The sequence below is a fragment of the Solanum stenotomum genome, chromosome 9 (genome assembly GCF_019186545.1).
Source record: "Solanum stenotomum isolate F172 chromosome 9, ASM1918654v1, whole genome shotgun sequence".
Classification (NCBI taxonomy): domain Eukaryota; kingdom Viridiplantae; phylum Streptophyta; class Magnoliopsida; order Solanales; family Solanaceae; genus Solanum; species Solanum stenotomum.
Window position 1 is genome coordinate 54,547,531 of NC_064290.1, and position 14,651 is coordinate 54,562,181.

A 14,651-nucleotide genomic window follows, 5' to 3' on the forward strand; every position below is an offset into this window, starting at 1 on the left:
AATTGATCTTTTTTTATTTTTTTAATTAAAAGATATTAAAGTTAAAAGGATAAAAATGTCCAAGAAGATAAAATAACATAATGTAAAATATGTTATTTTACTTTTCTGATCAAATTCTGACTAAATTTTCTGGCCAAAAAAAATTTTGCTCTATTTTTTATAGCATTGACTAGTTGATTAGATTGTGAAGATTTATTGAGTATTTATTATTTTGTCACATCGGTCAGCCGATGTCGTGGTCGGCCCGCATCGTCCTTGGCCTGCTCACATCAGTCAACCGACGTAGGACGGGGCCTGCCCTCATTATCTGTGCCCTGCACACAATGGTCAGTCGACGTCGGACGTGGCCTGCACACATCGGTTAGCCGACGTCGGACGTGGCCTGGCCACATCGTCTTGGCCGACACATATCGTTCAGTCGACGTAGGACGTTGCTTGCCCACATAGTCTATGGCTTGTACTCGTGCGATGTCGCACGAGGCGATATTGGTCGAGGTCTACTCAACAACATGAGGATGCCCATATCAAAAGAGTGTGAAAAACCCTTCATGCATAACAACATATTCATCTATTTTCCATCATCTATTCTCAACGTTTCCGCCGCAAGTGGTTCATTCGTACCAATTTTCATTACTTTTACGGTTCGTACGATATTGAAATATCTTTTATTTGTACAAATATGTACTCTATCATTAGTTTCACATATTTAGAAGTGTTTTCGAGCATTTTCATTTTTTTCGACCTTCATTCATTTTTTAATTTATTTTTATGGTTTATTATTTTTTACATCACATTTTAAAAAATAAAATTTACAAAATTGTTAGATTAGAGGCTACTATATTTATTGGTGAATTTTTTATGTTAATTTTATATTTTTTGGCATAAATGACATTGAAATTTTGGGTCACCATAAAATCCCGTGGACTATAGCACACGAAAATTAGCAAAATTGGGGGTTTACCTTCTACGGGGTTCGTTGGACCTTGTAACTGGGCCGTTTTGGATGTGGTGACCAACTAGATCCATAGTTAAGATCTTAACGAAGATCCATTTAAATTTTTGGCTGAAATGACGTCGGAATTCCCGGTCACCATAAAATCCTGTGAACTATAGCACACGAAAATCAGCAAAATGGGAAGTTTACCTGCTCTGGGGCTCGTTTGACCTTGTAAATGGGTCATTTTAGCCATAGTGACCAACTGGCTCCATAGCTAAGGTCTTAACGGAGGTCCATGTAAATTTTTGGCAAAATGACGTTGGAATTTTGGGTCGCCATAAAATCCCGTGAACTATAGCACACGAAAACTGGCGAAATGGGGGGTTTACCTGCTCCGAGGCTCGTTTGACCTTGTAAATGGGCCGTTTTGGTTGTGGTGATGAACTAGCTCCATAACTAAGGTCTTAACGGAGGTCCATAGGGCTCGTTTGTCCTTGAAAATGGGCCATTTTGGCCGTGAAGGCCAACTGGCTCAGTAGATAAAGTCTTAACGGACGTCCAAGTATAATTTTGGCAAAAATGAGGTCGGAATTCTGGATCACCAAAAAATCTGTGGACTATAGCACACGAAAATCGGTAAAATAGGGGGTTTACCTGCTCTAGGGCTGATTTGGCCTTGAAAATGGGCCATTTTAGCCGTGAGGGCAAACTGGCCCCATAGATAAGGTCTTAACGGACGTACAGGTAAATTATTGGCAAAAATGAGGTCGGAATTCTAGATCACTAAAAAATCTGTAGACTATAGCACACAAAAATCGGTAAAATGGGGGGATTACCTGCTCTAGGGCTCGTTTGACCTTGAAAATGAACCACTTTGGCTGTGAAGGCCAACTGGCTCCATAGATAAAGTCTTAACGGACGTCCAGGTAAATTTGGCAAAAATGAGGTCGAAATTCTGGATCACCAAAAAATCTGTGGACTATAGCACACGAAAATCGGTAAAATGGGGGGTTTACCTGCTCTAGGTCTCGTTTGACCTTGAAAATGGGTCATTCTGGCCGTCATGGCCAATTGGCTCTATAGGTATGGTCTTAACGGACGTTTAGGTAAAATTTTGGCAAAAATGAGGTCGAAATTCTGGATCACCAAAAAATCTGTGGGCTATAACATACGAAAATCGGTAAAATGGGGGGGTTTACCTGCTCTAGGGTTCGTTTGACCTTGAAAATGGGCCATTTTGGCTGTGAGGGCCAACTGGCTCCATAGATAAGGTCTTAACGGACGTCCAGGTAAAATTTTGGCAAAAATGNAAAAAATCTGTGGACTATAGAACACGAAAATCGGTAAAAATAGGGGGTTTACCTTTTCTAGGGCTCATTTGGCCTTGAAAATGGGCCATTTTGGCCGTGAGGGCAAACTGGCCCCATAGTTAAGGTCTTAACCGACGTCCAGGTAAAATTTGGCAAAAATGAGATCGGAATTTTGGATCACCAAAAAATCTGTGGACAGCACACGAAAATCGATAAAATGGGGGGTTTACCTAATAAAGTGCTTGTTTGACCTTGAAAATGGGCCATTTTGGCCGTGAGGGCCAACTGGTTCTATAGATAAGGTCTTAACGGATGTCCACGTAAATATTTGGCAAAAATGAAGTCGAAATTCTGGATCACCAAAAAATATGTGGACTATAGCACACAAAAATTGGTAAAATGGGGGTTTGCCTGTTCTAGGGGTCGTTTGACCGTGAAAATGGGGCATTCTGGCCGTGAGGGCCAACTGGCTCCATAGGTATGGTCTTAACAAACGTCCAGGTAAAATTTTGGCAAAAGTGAGGTCGAAATTATGGATCACCGAATAAGATAGTGACCTATAGCACACGAAAATCGGCAAAATGGGGGCTTACCTGCTCTTGGGTTCATTTGACCTTGAAAGTGGGCCATTTTGGCCATGAGGGCCAACTGTCTCAATAGATAAGGTCTTAACAAACGTCCAGGTATAATTTTGGCAAAAATGAGGTCGAAATTTCGAATCACCAAAAAATCCGTGGACTGTAGCACACGAAAATTGGTAAAATGGGGGGTTTACCTTCTCTAGGGCTCGTTTGACTTTGAAAATGGGCCATTCTAGCCGTGAGGGCCAACTGGCTCAATAGGTAAGGTCTTAACGGACGTCCAGGTAAAATTTTGGTAAAAATGAGGTCGAAATTCTTTATCACCAAAAAAGATGGTGATCTATAGCACGCGAAAATCGGCAAAATGGGGGGTATACCTGCTCTATGGCACGTTTGACCTTGAAAATGGATCGTTTTGGCCGTGAGGGCCAACTGTCCCTATAGATAAAGTCTTAACGGACGTCTAGGTAAAATTTTTGAAAAAATAAGATAGGAATTCCGGATCACCAAAAAATCCTTGGACTATAGCAAACGAAAATTGGTAAAATGAGGGGTTTACCTTCTCTAAGGCTCGTTTGAACTTGAAAATGGGCTATTTTGGCTGTGAGGGCCAACTGGCTTCATAGATAAGGTCTTAACAGACGTCCAGGTAAAACTTTGGAAAAAATGAGGTCGGAATTCTAGATCACCAAAAAATCTTTGGACTATAACATACCAAAATCAGTAAAATGGGGGGCTTATGTGCTGTAGGGCTCGTTTGACCTTGAAAATGGGCCATTTTGGTTGTGAGGGCCAATTGGCTCCATAGATAAGGTCTTAACGGACGTCCAGGTAAAATTTTGGCAAAAATGAGGTAGGAATTCTGGATCACCAAAAAATCTGTAGACTATTAGCACACGAAAATCGGTAAAATGGGGGGTTTATCAGCTCTAAATTCATTTGACCTTGAAAATAGGCTATTTTGGCTGTGAGGGCAAACTGGCTCCATAGATAAGGTCTTAACAGACGTCCAGGTAAAATTTTGGCAAAAATGAGGTCAGAATTTTGGATCACCAAAAAATCTGTGGACTATATATAGCACACGAAAATCGGTAAAATGGGGGGTTTACCTGCTCTAGGGCTCGTTTGACCTTGAAAATGGGCAATTCTGGCCGTGGGGGCCAACTGGCTCCATAGGTAAGGTCTTAACGGACGTCCAAGTAAAATTTTGGGAAAAATGAGGTCGAAATTCTGGATTACCAAAACAGATGGTGACTTATAGCACACGAAAATCGGCAAAACGGAGGTTTACCTACTCTTGGGCTCATTTGACCTTGAAAATGGGCCATTTTGGCCATGAGGGCCAACTGTCATAATAGATAAGGTCTTAACGGATGTCCAGGAATAATTTTGGCAAAAATGAGGTCGAAATTCTGGATCATTAAAAAATTCGTGGGTTATAGCACANAATGGGGGGTTTATGTGCTGTAGGGCTCGTTTGACCTTGAAAATGGGCCATTTTGGTTGTGAGGGCCAATTGGATCCATAGATAAGGTCTTAACGGACGTCCAGGTAAAATTTTGGCAAATATGAGGTAGGAATTCTGGATCACCAAAAAATCTGTAGACTATTAGCACACGAAAATTGGTAAAATGGGGAGTTTATCAGCTCTAAATTCATTTGACCTTGAAAATGGGCTATTTTGGCTGTGAGGGCAAACTGGCTCCATAGATAAGGTCTTAACAGACGTCCAGGTAAAATTTTGGCAAAAATGAGGTCGGAATTTTGGATCACCAAAAAATATGTGGACTCTAGCACACGAAAATCGATAAAATGGGGGGTTTACCTGCTCTAGGGCTTGTTTGACCTTGAAAATGGGCCATTCTGGCCGTGAGGGCCAACTGGCTCCATAAGTAAGGTCTTAACGAACGTCCAAGTAAAATTTTGGGATAAATGGGGTCGGAATTCTGGATTACCAATACAGATGGTGACTTATAGCACACGAAAATCGGCAAAACGGAGGTTTACCTACTCTTGGGCTCATTTGACCTTGAAAATGGGCCATTTTGGCCATGAGGGCCAACTGTCATAATAGATAAGGTCTTAACGGACGTCCAGGAATAATTTTGGCAAAAATGAGGTCGAAATTCTGGATCATTAAAAAATTCGTGGGTTATAGCACACAAAAATCGTTAAAATTGAGGGTTTACCTTCTCTAGGCTCGTTTTACCTTGAAAATGGGCAATTCTGATCGTGAGGGCCAACTGGTTTAATTGGTAAGGTCTTAACGGACGTCCAGGTAGAATTTTGGCAAAAATGAGGTCGAAATTATTTATCCGAAAAAAAGATGGTGACCTATAGCACGCGAAAATTGGCAAAATGGGGGTTTACCTACTCTAGGGCTCCTTTGACCTTTAAAATGGATCGTTTTGGCCGTGAGGGCCAACTGTCCGCTTAGGTAAGGTCTTAACGGACGTCTTGGTAAAGTTTTTGAAAAAATGAAGTCGGTTCCGGATCATCAAAAAATTCGTGGACTATCGCAAATGAAAATCGGTAAAATGGGAGGTTTACCTGCTCTAGGGCTCATTTGCCATGAAAATGGGCCATTTTTGCCATGAGGGCCAACTGGCTCCATAGATAAGGTCTTAACGAACGTCCAGGAAAATTTTTTGGCAAAAATGAGGTCACAATTCTGGTGCACTAAAAAATCCATGGACTATAACATAGAAAAATTGGTAGAATGGGAGTTTACCTGCTCTAGGGCTCGTTTGACCTTGAAAATGGGCCATTTTGGCCGTGAGGCTCAACTGGCTCCATAGATAAGGTCTTAACGGACGTCCAGGTAAAATTTGGGCAAAAATGAGCTCGGAATTCAGGATCACCAAAAAATCCATGGACTATTGTACACGAAAATCGCTAAAATGGGGGGTTTATCTGCTCTAGGTCTCGTTTGACCTTGAAAATGGGTCATTCTAGCCGTGAGGGTTAACTGGCTCCATAGATTAGGTCTTAACGGACGATAGGTAAAATTATGGCAAAAATGAGGTCGAAATTCTAGATAAAAAAAAAATCTGTGGATTATAGCACACGAAAATAGATAAATGGAGGTTTACCTGCTCTAGGGCTCGTTTGACCTTGAAAATGGGTCATTTTGGCTGTGAGGGCCAACTGGCTCCATAGATAAGGTCTTAACGGACGATAGGTAAAATTTTGGCAAAAATAAGGTCGGAATTCTGGATCACCAAAAAAGATAGTGACCTGTATCATACGAAAATCGGCAAAATGGGGTTTACCTGCTCTTGGGTTGATTTGACCTTGAAAATGGGCCATTTTGGCCTTGAGGGCCAACTAGCTCTATAGATAATGTCTTAACGGACGTCCAGGTATAATTTTAGAAAAAATGAGGTCGGAATTCTGGATCACCAAAAAATCTGTGGACTATAAAACACGAAAATCGGTAAAATGGGGGGTTTACTTGCTCTAGGGCTCATTTGGCCTTGAAAATGGGCCATTTTGGCCGTGAGGGCAAACTGGCTCCATAGTTAAGGTCTTAACCGACGTCGAAGTAAAATTTTGCAAAAAGGAGATCAGAATTTCGGATCACCAAAACAGTTGTGGACACCACACGAAAATTGATAAAATGGGGGATTTACCTAAACTAGTGCTCGTTTGACGTTGAAAATGGGCCATTTTAACCTTGAGGGCAAACTGCTCCCATAGATAAGGTCTTAACGGACGTACAGGTAAAATATTGGCAAAAATGAGGTCGGAATTCTGGAACACCAAAAAATCTGTAGACTACAGCACACGAAAATCGGTAAAATGGGGGGTTTACCTCCTCTAGACTCGTTTGACCTTGAAAATGGGCTATTTTGGCTGTGAGAGACAACTGGCTCCATAGATAAGGTCTTAACGGATGTCCAGGTAAAATTTTGGCAAAAATGAGGTCGAAATTCTGGATCATCAAAAAATTCGTGGATTATAGCACACGAAAATTGGTAAAATGGTTGGTTTACCTGCTCTAAACTCGTTTGACCTTGAAAATGGGATATTTTGGCTGTGAGGGCAAACCGGCTCCATAGATTAGGTCTTAACTGACGTGTAGGTAAAATTTTCGCAAAAATGAGGTCGAAATTCTGGATCACCAAAAAATCCGTGGACTATAACACGCGAAAATTGGTAAAATGGGGGTTTACCTGCTTTAGGTCTCGTTTGACCTTGAAAATGGGCCATTCTGGCCGTGAGGGCCAATTGGCTCCACAGGTATGGTCTTAACGGACGTTCAGGTAAAATTTTGGCAAAAATGAGGTTGGAATTCTGGATCACCAAAAAATCTGTAGACTATAGCACACGAAAATTGGTAAAATGGGGGGTTTACCTGCTCTAGGCTCGTTTGACCTTTAAAATGAGCTATTTTAGCTGTGAGGGCCAACTAACTCCTTAGATAAGGTCTTAACAGACGTCCAGGTAAAATTTTGGCAAAATTGGGGTCGAAATTCTGGATCGCCAAAAAATCTGTGGACTATAACATACGAAAATCGGTAAAATGGGGGGTTTACCAGCTCGAGGGCTCGTTTGGCCTTGAAAATGGGCCAGTTTGGTCGTGAGGGCAAACTTGCCCATAGATAAGGTCTTAACGGACGTCCAGGTAAAATTTTGGCAAAAATGAGGTCGGAATTTTGGATCACCAAAAAATCTGTGGACTATAGCACTCGAAAATCGGTAAAATGGGGGGTTTACCTGCTCTAGACCCTGTTTGACATTGAAAATGGGCCATTTTGGCCGTGAGGGCCAACTGGCTCCATAGATAAGGTCTTAACGGACGTCCAAGTAAAATTTTGGCAAAAATGTGGTCGGAATTCTAGATAACCCAAAAAGATGGTGACCTATAGCACACGAAAATAGGCAAAACGGGGGTTTACCTACTCTTGGGTTCATTTGACCTTGAAAATGGGTCATTCTGGCCGTGAGGGCCAACTGGCTCCATAGGTAAGGTCTTAACGGACGTCCAAGTAGAATTTTGGGAAAAATGAGGTCGAAATTTTGGATTACCAAAAAAGATGGTGACCTATAACACACGAAAATCGGTAAAATGGGGGTTTACCTACTCTTGGGTTCATTTGACCTTGAAAATGGGCCATTTTGGCCATGAGGGCCAATTGTCTCAATAGATAAGGTCTTAACGGACGTCCATGTATAATTTGGCAAAAAATGAGGTCGAAATTCCGAATCATCAAAAAATCTGTGGGCTATAGCACACGAAAATCTGTAAAATGAGGGGTTTACCTTCTCTAGGGCTCGTTTGACCATGAAAATGGGCCATTTTGTCCATGAGGGCAAACTGGCTCCATAGATAAGGACTTAACGGAGGTCCAGGTAAAATTTTGGCAAAAAAGAGGTCGAAATTTTGGATCACCAAAAAATCCGTTGACTATAGCACACGAAAATTGATAAAATTGGGGGTTTACCATCTGTAGGGATCGTTTGACCTTTAAAATGGGTCATTCTTGCCGTGAGGGCCAACTGGCTCCATAGGTATGATCTTAACGGACGTCCAGGTAAAATTTTAGGAAAAATGATGTCGGAATTCTGGATCACCAAAAAAGATGGTGACCTATAGCACACGAAAATCGGTAAAATTGGGGGGGGGGGGTTTACCTTCTCTAGGGCTCGTTTGACCTTGAAAATGGGTCATTCTAGCCATGAGGGCCAACTTGCTCAATAGGTAAGGTCTTAACGGACGTCCAGGTAAAATTATGGTAAAAATGAGGCAACAATTCTTTGTCACAAAAAAAAATGGTGACCTATAGCACGCGAAAATCGACAATATGGGGGTATACCTTCTCTATGGTTCATTGGACCTTGATAATGGTCCATTTATGCCATGAGGGCCAACTGTCTACATAGATAAGGTCCTAACGGACGTCCAGGTAAAATTCTGGCAAAAATGAGGTCGGAATTTCGGATCACCAAAAAATCTGTGGACTATAGCACACAAAAATTGGTAATATGGGAGGTTTACCTTCTCTAGGGCTCGTTTGACCTTGAAAATGGGCCATTTTGAATGTTAATGATGAAAATCGTTAAATCAGGGATTTACCTGCTCTAGGTCTCGTTTGACCTTGAAAATGGGCCATTCTGGCCGTGAAGGTCAACTGTCACCATAGGTATGGTATTAACGGACGTTCAGGTAATATTTTGGCAAAAATGTGGTCGAAATTCTGGATCACCAAAAAATCAGTGGACTATAGCACACAAAAATCGGTAAAATTGGGGGTTTACCTTCTCTTGGGCTCTTTTAACCTTGAAAATGGGCAATTCTAGCCATGAGGGCCAACTGGCTCGATAGGTAAGGTCTTAACAGACGTCCAGGTAAAATTTTAACAAAAATGAGGTCGAAATACTTTATCACCAAAAAAGATGGTGACCTATAGCATGCGAAAATCGGCAAAATGGGGGTATACCTGTTCTATGGTCTGACCTTTAAACTGGATCGTTTTGGCCGTGAGGGCTAACTGTCCCTATAGGTAAGGTCTTAACGGACATCGAGGTAAAGTTTTTGAAAAAATAAGGTAGGAATTCTGGATCACCAAAAAATCCTTGGACTATGGCAAATGAAAATCGGTAAAATGAGGGGTTTACCTTTTCTAAGGCTCGTTTGACCTTGAAAATGGGCCATTTTGGTCGTGAGGGACAACCTGCTCCATAGATAAGGTTTTAACGGATGTCCAAGTAAAATTTTTGCAAAAATGAGGTCGGAATTCTGGATCACCAAAAAATTTGTGCACTATAGGACACAAAAATCAGTAAAATGGGGGGTTTACCTCTTCTAGGTCTCGTTTTACCTTGAAAATGGGCCATTTTGGCCTTGAGGGCCAACTGGCTCTATAGATAAAGTCTTAACGGATGTCCATGTATAATTTTAGAAAAAATAAGGTCGGAATTCCGTGTCACCAAAAAATCTGTGCACTATAGAACACGAAAATCGGTAAAAATAGGGGGTTTACCTTCTCTAGGGCTCATTTGGCCTTGAAAATGGGCCATTTTGGCCGTTAGGGCAAACTGTCCCCACAGTTAAGGTCTTAACCGACGTTCAGGTAAAATTTGGCAAAAATGAGATCGAAATTTTGGATCACCAAAAAATCTGTGGACAGCACACGAAAATCGATAAAATGGGGGGTTTACCTAATAAAGTGCTCGTTTGTCCTTGAAAATGGGCCATTTTGGCCGTGAGGGCCAACTGGTTCTATAGATAAGGTCTTAACTGACGTCCACGTAAATATTTGGAAAAAAATGAAGTCGGAATTCTGGATCACCAAAAAATCTGTGGACTATAGCACACAAAAATTGGTAAAATGGGGGGTTTACCTTCTCTAGGGTTCGTTTGACCTTGAAAATGATCCATTTTGGATGTAAAGGCCAACTGGCTCTATAGATAAGGTATTAACGGACGTCCAGGAAAATTTTTGGAAAAAATGAGGTCGAAATTCTGGATCACCGAAAATCTGTGGACTATAGCATACGAAAATCGTTAAATCAGGGATTTACCTGCTCTAGGTCTCGTTTGACCTTGAAAATGGGCCATTCGGGCCGTGAGGGTCAACTGTCACCATAGGTATGGTATTAACGGACGTTCAGGTAATATTTTAGCAAAAATGCGGTCGGAATTCTGGATCACCAAAAAATCCGTGGACTATAGCACACGAAAATCGGTAAAATGGAGGGTTTGCCTTTTCTAGGGCTCGTTTAACCTTGAAAATGGGCCATTCTAGCCATGAGGGCAAACTGGCTCGATAGGTAAGGTCTTAATGGACGTCTAGGTAAAATTTTAGTAAAAATGAAGTCGAAATTTTTTATCACCAAAAAAGATGGTGCCCTATAGCACGCGAAAATCGGCAGAATGGGGGTATACCTCTGCTCTATGGCTTGTTTGACCTTGAAACTGGATCGTTTTTGCCGTGAAGGCCAACAGTCCCCATAGGTAAGGTTTTGACAGACGTCGAGGTAAAATTTTTCAAAAAATAAGGTAGGAATTCTGGATCACCAAAAAATTCTTGGACTATAACAAACGAAAATCGGTAAAATGAGGGGTTTACCTTCTCTAAGGCTCGTTTGACCTTGAAAATGGACCATTTTGGTCGTGAGGGACAACTGGCTCCATAGATAAGGTCTGAACGGATGTACATGTAAAATTTTGGCAAAAATGCGGTCGGAATTCTGGATCACCAAAAAATCTGTGCACTTAGCACACGAAAATCAGTAAAATGGGGGGTTTACCTCTTCTAGGTCTCGTTTTACCTTGAAAATGGGCCATTTTGGCCTTGAGGGCCAACTGGCTCTATAGATAAGGTCTTAACGAACGTCCAGGTAAAATTTTGGCAAAAATGAGGTCAGAATTCTAGATCACCAAAAAATCCATGGACTATAGCATACGAAAATCAGTAACATGGGGGTTTACCTGCTCCAGGGCTCGTTTGACCTTGAAAATGGGCCATTTTGGTTGTGAGGGACAACTAGCTCCATAGATAAGGTCTTACCGGATGTCCAGCTAAATTTTGGCAAAAATGAGCTCGGAATTTTGGATCACCAAAAAATCCGTGGACTATAGAACATGAAAATCGTTAAAATGGGGGGTTTATCTACTCTAGGTCCCGTTTGACCTTTAAAATGGGCCATTCTGGCCGTGAGGGCCAACTGGCTTAATAGGTAAGGTCTTAACATGCGTTAAGGTAAAATTTTGGCAAAAATGAGTCGGAATTCTGGATCAGTGAAAAATATGGTAGTCTGTAGTACACTAAAATCCAAAAAATGGAAGGTTTACCTGCTCTAGGGCTCGTTTGACCATGAAAATGGGCCATTTTGTCCATGAGGGCAAACTGGATCCATAGATACGGTCTTAACGGAGGTCCAGGTAAAATTTTGGCAAAAATGAGGTCGAAATTCTGGATCACCAAAAAATCCGTTGACTATAACACACGAAAATTGGTAAAATTGGGGGTTTACCTTCTGTAGGGCTCGTTTAACCTTGAAAATGGGTCATTCTTGCCGTGAGGGCCAACTGGCTGCATAGGTATGATCTTAACGGATGTACAGGTAAAATCTTGGCAAAAATGATGTCGAAATTCTGGATTACAAAAAAAGATGGTGACCTATAGCACACGAAAATCGATAAAATGGGGGGGGGGGGGGTTACCTTCTCTAGGGCTCGTTTGACCTTGAAAATGGGTCATTCTAGCCGTGAGGGCCAACTGGCTCGATAGGTAAGGTATTAACGGACGTCCAGGTAAAATTATGGTAAAAATAAGGCAAAAATACTTTGTCACCAAAAAAGAGGGTGACCTATAGCACGCGAAAATCGGCAAAATGATGGTATACCTGCTCTATGGCTCATTTGACCTTGAAAATGGTCCATTTTGGCCATGAGGGCCAACTGTCTCCATAGATAAAGTCTTAACGGACGTCCAGGTAAAATTTTGGCAAAAATGAGGTCGGAATTTCGGATCACCAAAAATTCCGTGGACTTATAGCACACAAAAATTGGTAAAATGGGGGGTTTACCTTTTCTAGGGCTCGTTTGACATTGAAAATGGGCCAATTTTGATTTAAAGGCCAACTGGCTCCATAGATAAGGTCTTAACGGATGTCCAGGAGAAATTTTGGAAAAAATGAGGTCGGAATTCTAGATCACCTAATTATCTGTGGACTATAGCATACGAAAATCGTTAAATCGGGGATTTACTTGCTCTAGGTCTCGTTTGACCTTGAAAATGGGCCGTTCTGTCCGTGAGGGTCAACTGTCACCATAAGTATGGTATTAATGGACGTTCAGGTAATATTTAGGCAAAAATGCGGTCGGAATTCTGGATCACCAAAAAATCCGTGGACTATAGCACGCGAAAATGGGCAAAATGGGGGTTTAACTACTCTAGGGCTCCTTTGACCTTGAAAATAGATCATTTTGGCCGTGAGGGCTAACTGTCCCCGTAGGTAAGGCCTTAACGCACGTCTTGGTAAAGTTTTTGAAAAAATGAAGTCGGAATTCCGGATCATCAAAAAATTCGTGGACTATCGCAAAAGAAAATCGGTAAAATGGGGTGTTTACCTGCTCTAGGGCTCATTTGCCATGAAAATGGGCAATTTTGGCCATGAGGGCCAATTGGCTCAATAGATAAGGTCTTAACGAACGTCCAGGAAATTTTTATGGCAAAAATGAGGTCAGAATTCTGGAGCACCAAAAAATCCATGGACTATAACACAGAAAAATTGGTAGAATGGGGGTTTACCTGCTCTAGGGCTCGTTTGACCTTGAAAATGGGCCATTTTGGCCGTGAGGCACAACTGGCTCCATAGATAGGGTCTTAACGAACGTCCAGGTAAAATTTTGGCAAAAATGAGCTCGAAATTCAGGATCACCAAAAAATCTATTGACTATTGTACAGGAAAATCGCTAAAATGGGGGGTTTATCTGCTCTAGGTCTCGTTTGACCTTGAAAATGGGCCATTCTAGCCGTGAGGGTTAACTGGCTCCATAGATTAGGTCTTAACTGACGATAGGTAAAATTTTTGCAAAAATGAGGTCAGAATTCTAGATCAAAAAAAACTCTGTGGATTATAGCATACGAAAATAGGTAAAATGGAGGTTTACCTGCTCTAGGGCTCGTTTGACCTTGAAAATGGGTCATTTTGGCCGTGAGGGCCAACTGGCTCCATAGATAAGGTCTTAACGGACGATAGGTAAAATTTTGGCAAAAATGAGGTCGGACTTCTGGATCACCAAAAAAGATGGTGACCTGTATCATACGAAAATCGGCAAAATGGGGTTTACCTGCTCTTGGGTTGATTTGACCTTGAAAATGGGCCATTTTGGCCTTGAGGGCCAACTAGCTCCATATATAAGGTCTTAACGGACGTCCAGGTATAATTTTAGAAAAAATGAGGTTGGAATTCTGGATCACCAAAAAATCTGTAGACTATAAAACACGAAAATCGGTAAAATGGGGGGTTTACCTGCTCTAGGGCTCATTTGGCCTTGAAAATGGGCCATTTTGGCCGTGAGGGCAAACTGGCCCCATAGTTATGGTCTTAACCGACGTCCAGGTAAAATTTTGCAGAAAGGAGATCGGAATTTCAGATCACCAAAAAAGTTGTGGACACCACACGAAAATCGATAAAATGGGGGGTTTACCTAAACTAGTGCTCGTTTGACGTTGAAAATGGGCAATTTTGGCCGTGAGGGCCAACTGGCTCCATAGATAAGGTCTTAAAAAACGTCCAGGTAAAATTTTGGCAAAAAAGAAATCGAAATTCTGGATCACCAAAAAATCTGTGGACTATAGCACACAAAAACTGGTAAAATGAGGGTTTACTTGCTCTAGGGGTCGTTCGACCTTGAAAATGGGTCATTCTAGCCGTGAGGGCCAACTGGCTAGGTAGGTAAGATTTTAACGGACGTCCAGGTAAAATTATGGTAAAAATTCTGTCACCAAAGAAGATGGTAACCTATAGCACGCGAAAATCGGCAAAATGGAGGTATACCTACTTTATGGCTCATTTGACCTTGAAAATGGTCCATTTTGGCCATGAGGGCCATATGTCTCCATAGATAAAGTCTTAAAGGACGTCCAGGTGAAATTCTGGCAAAAATGAGGTCAAAATTTCGGATCACCAAAAAATCTGTGGACTATAGCACATAAAAATTGGTAAAATGGGGGGTTTACCTTCTTTAGGGCTCGTTTGACCTTGAAAATGGGTCATTTTGGATGTAAAGGCCATTTGGCTCCATAGATAAGGTCTTAACGGACGTCCAGGAAAAATTTTGGAAAAAATGAGATCGGAATTCTGGAT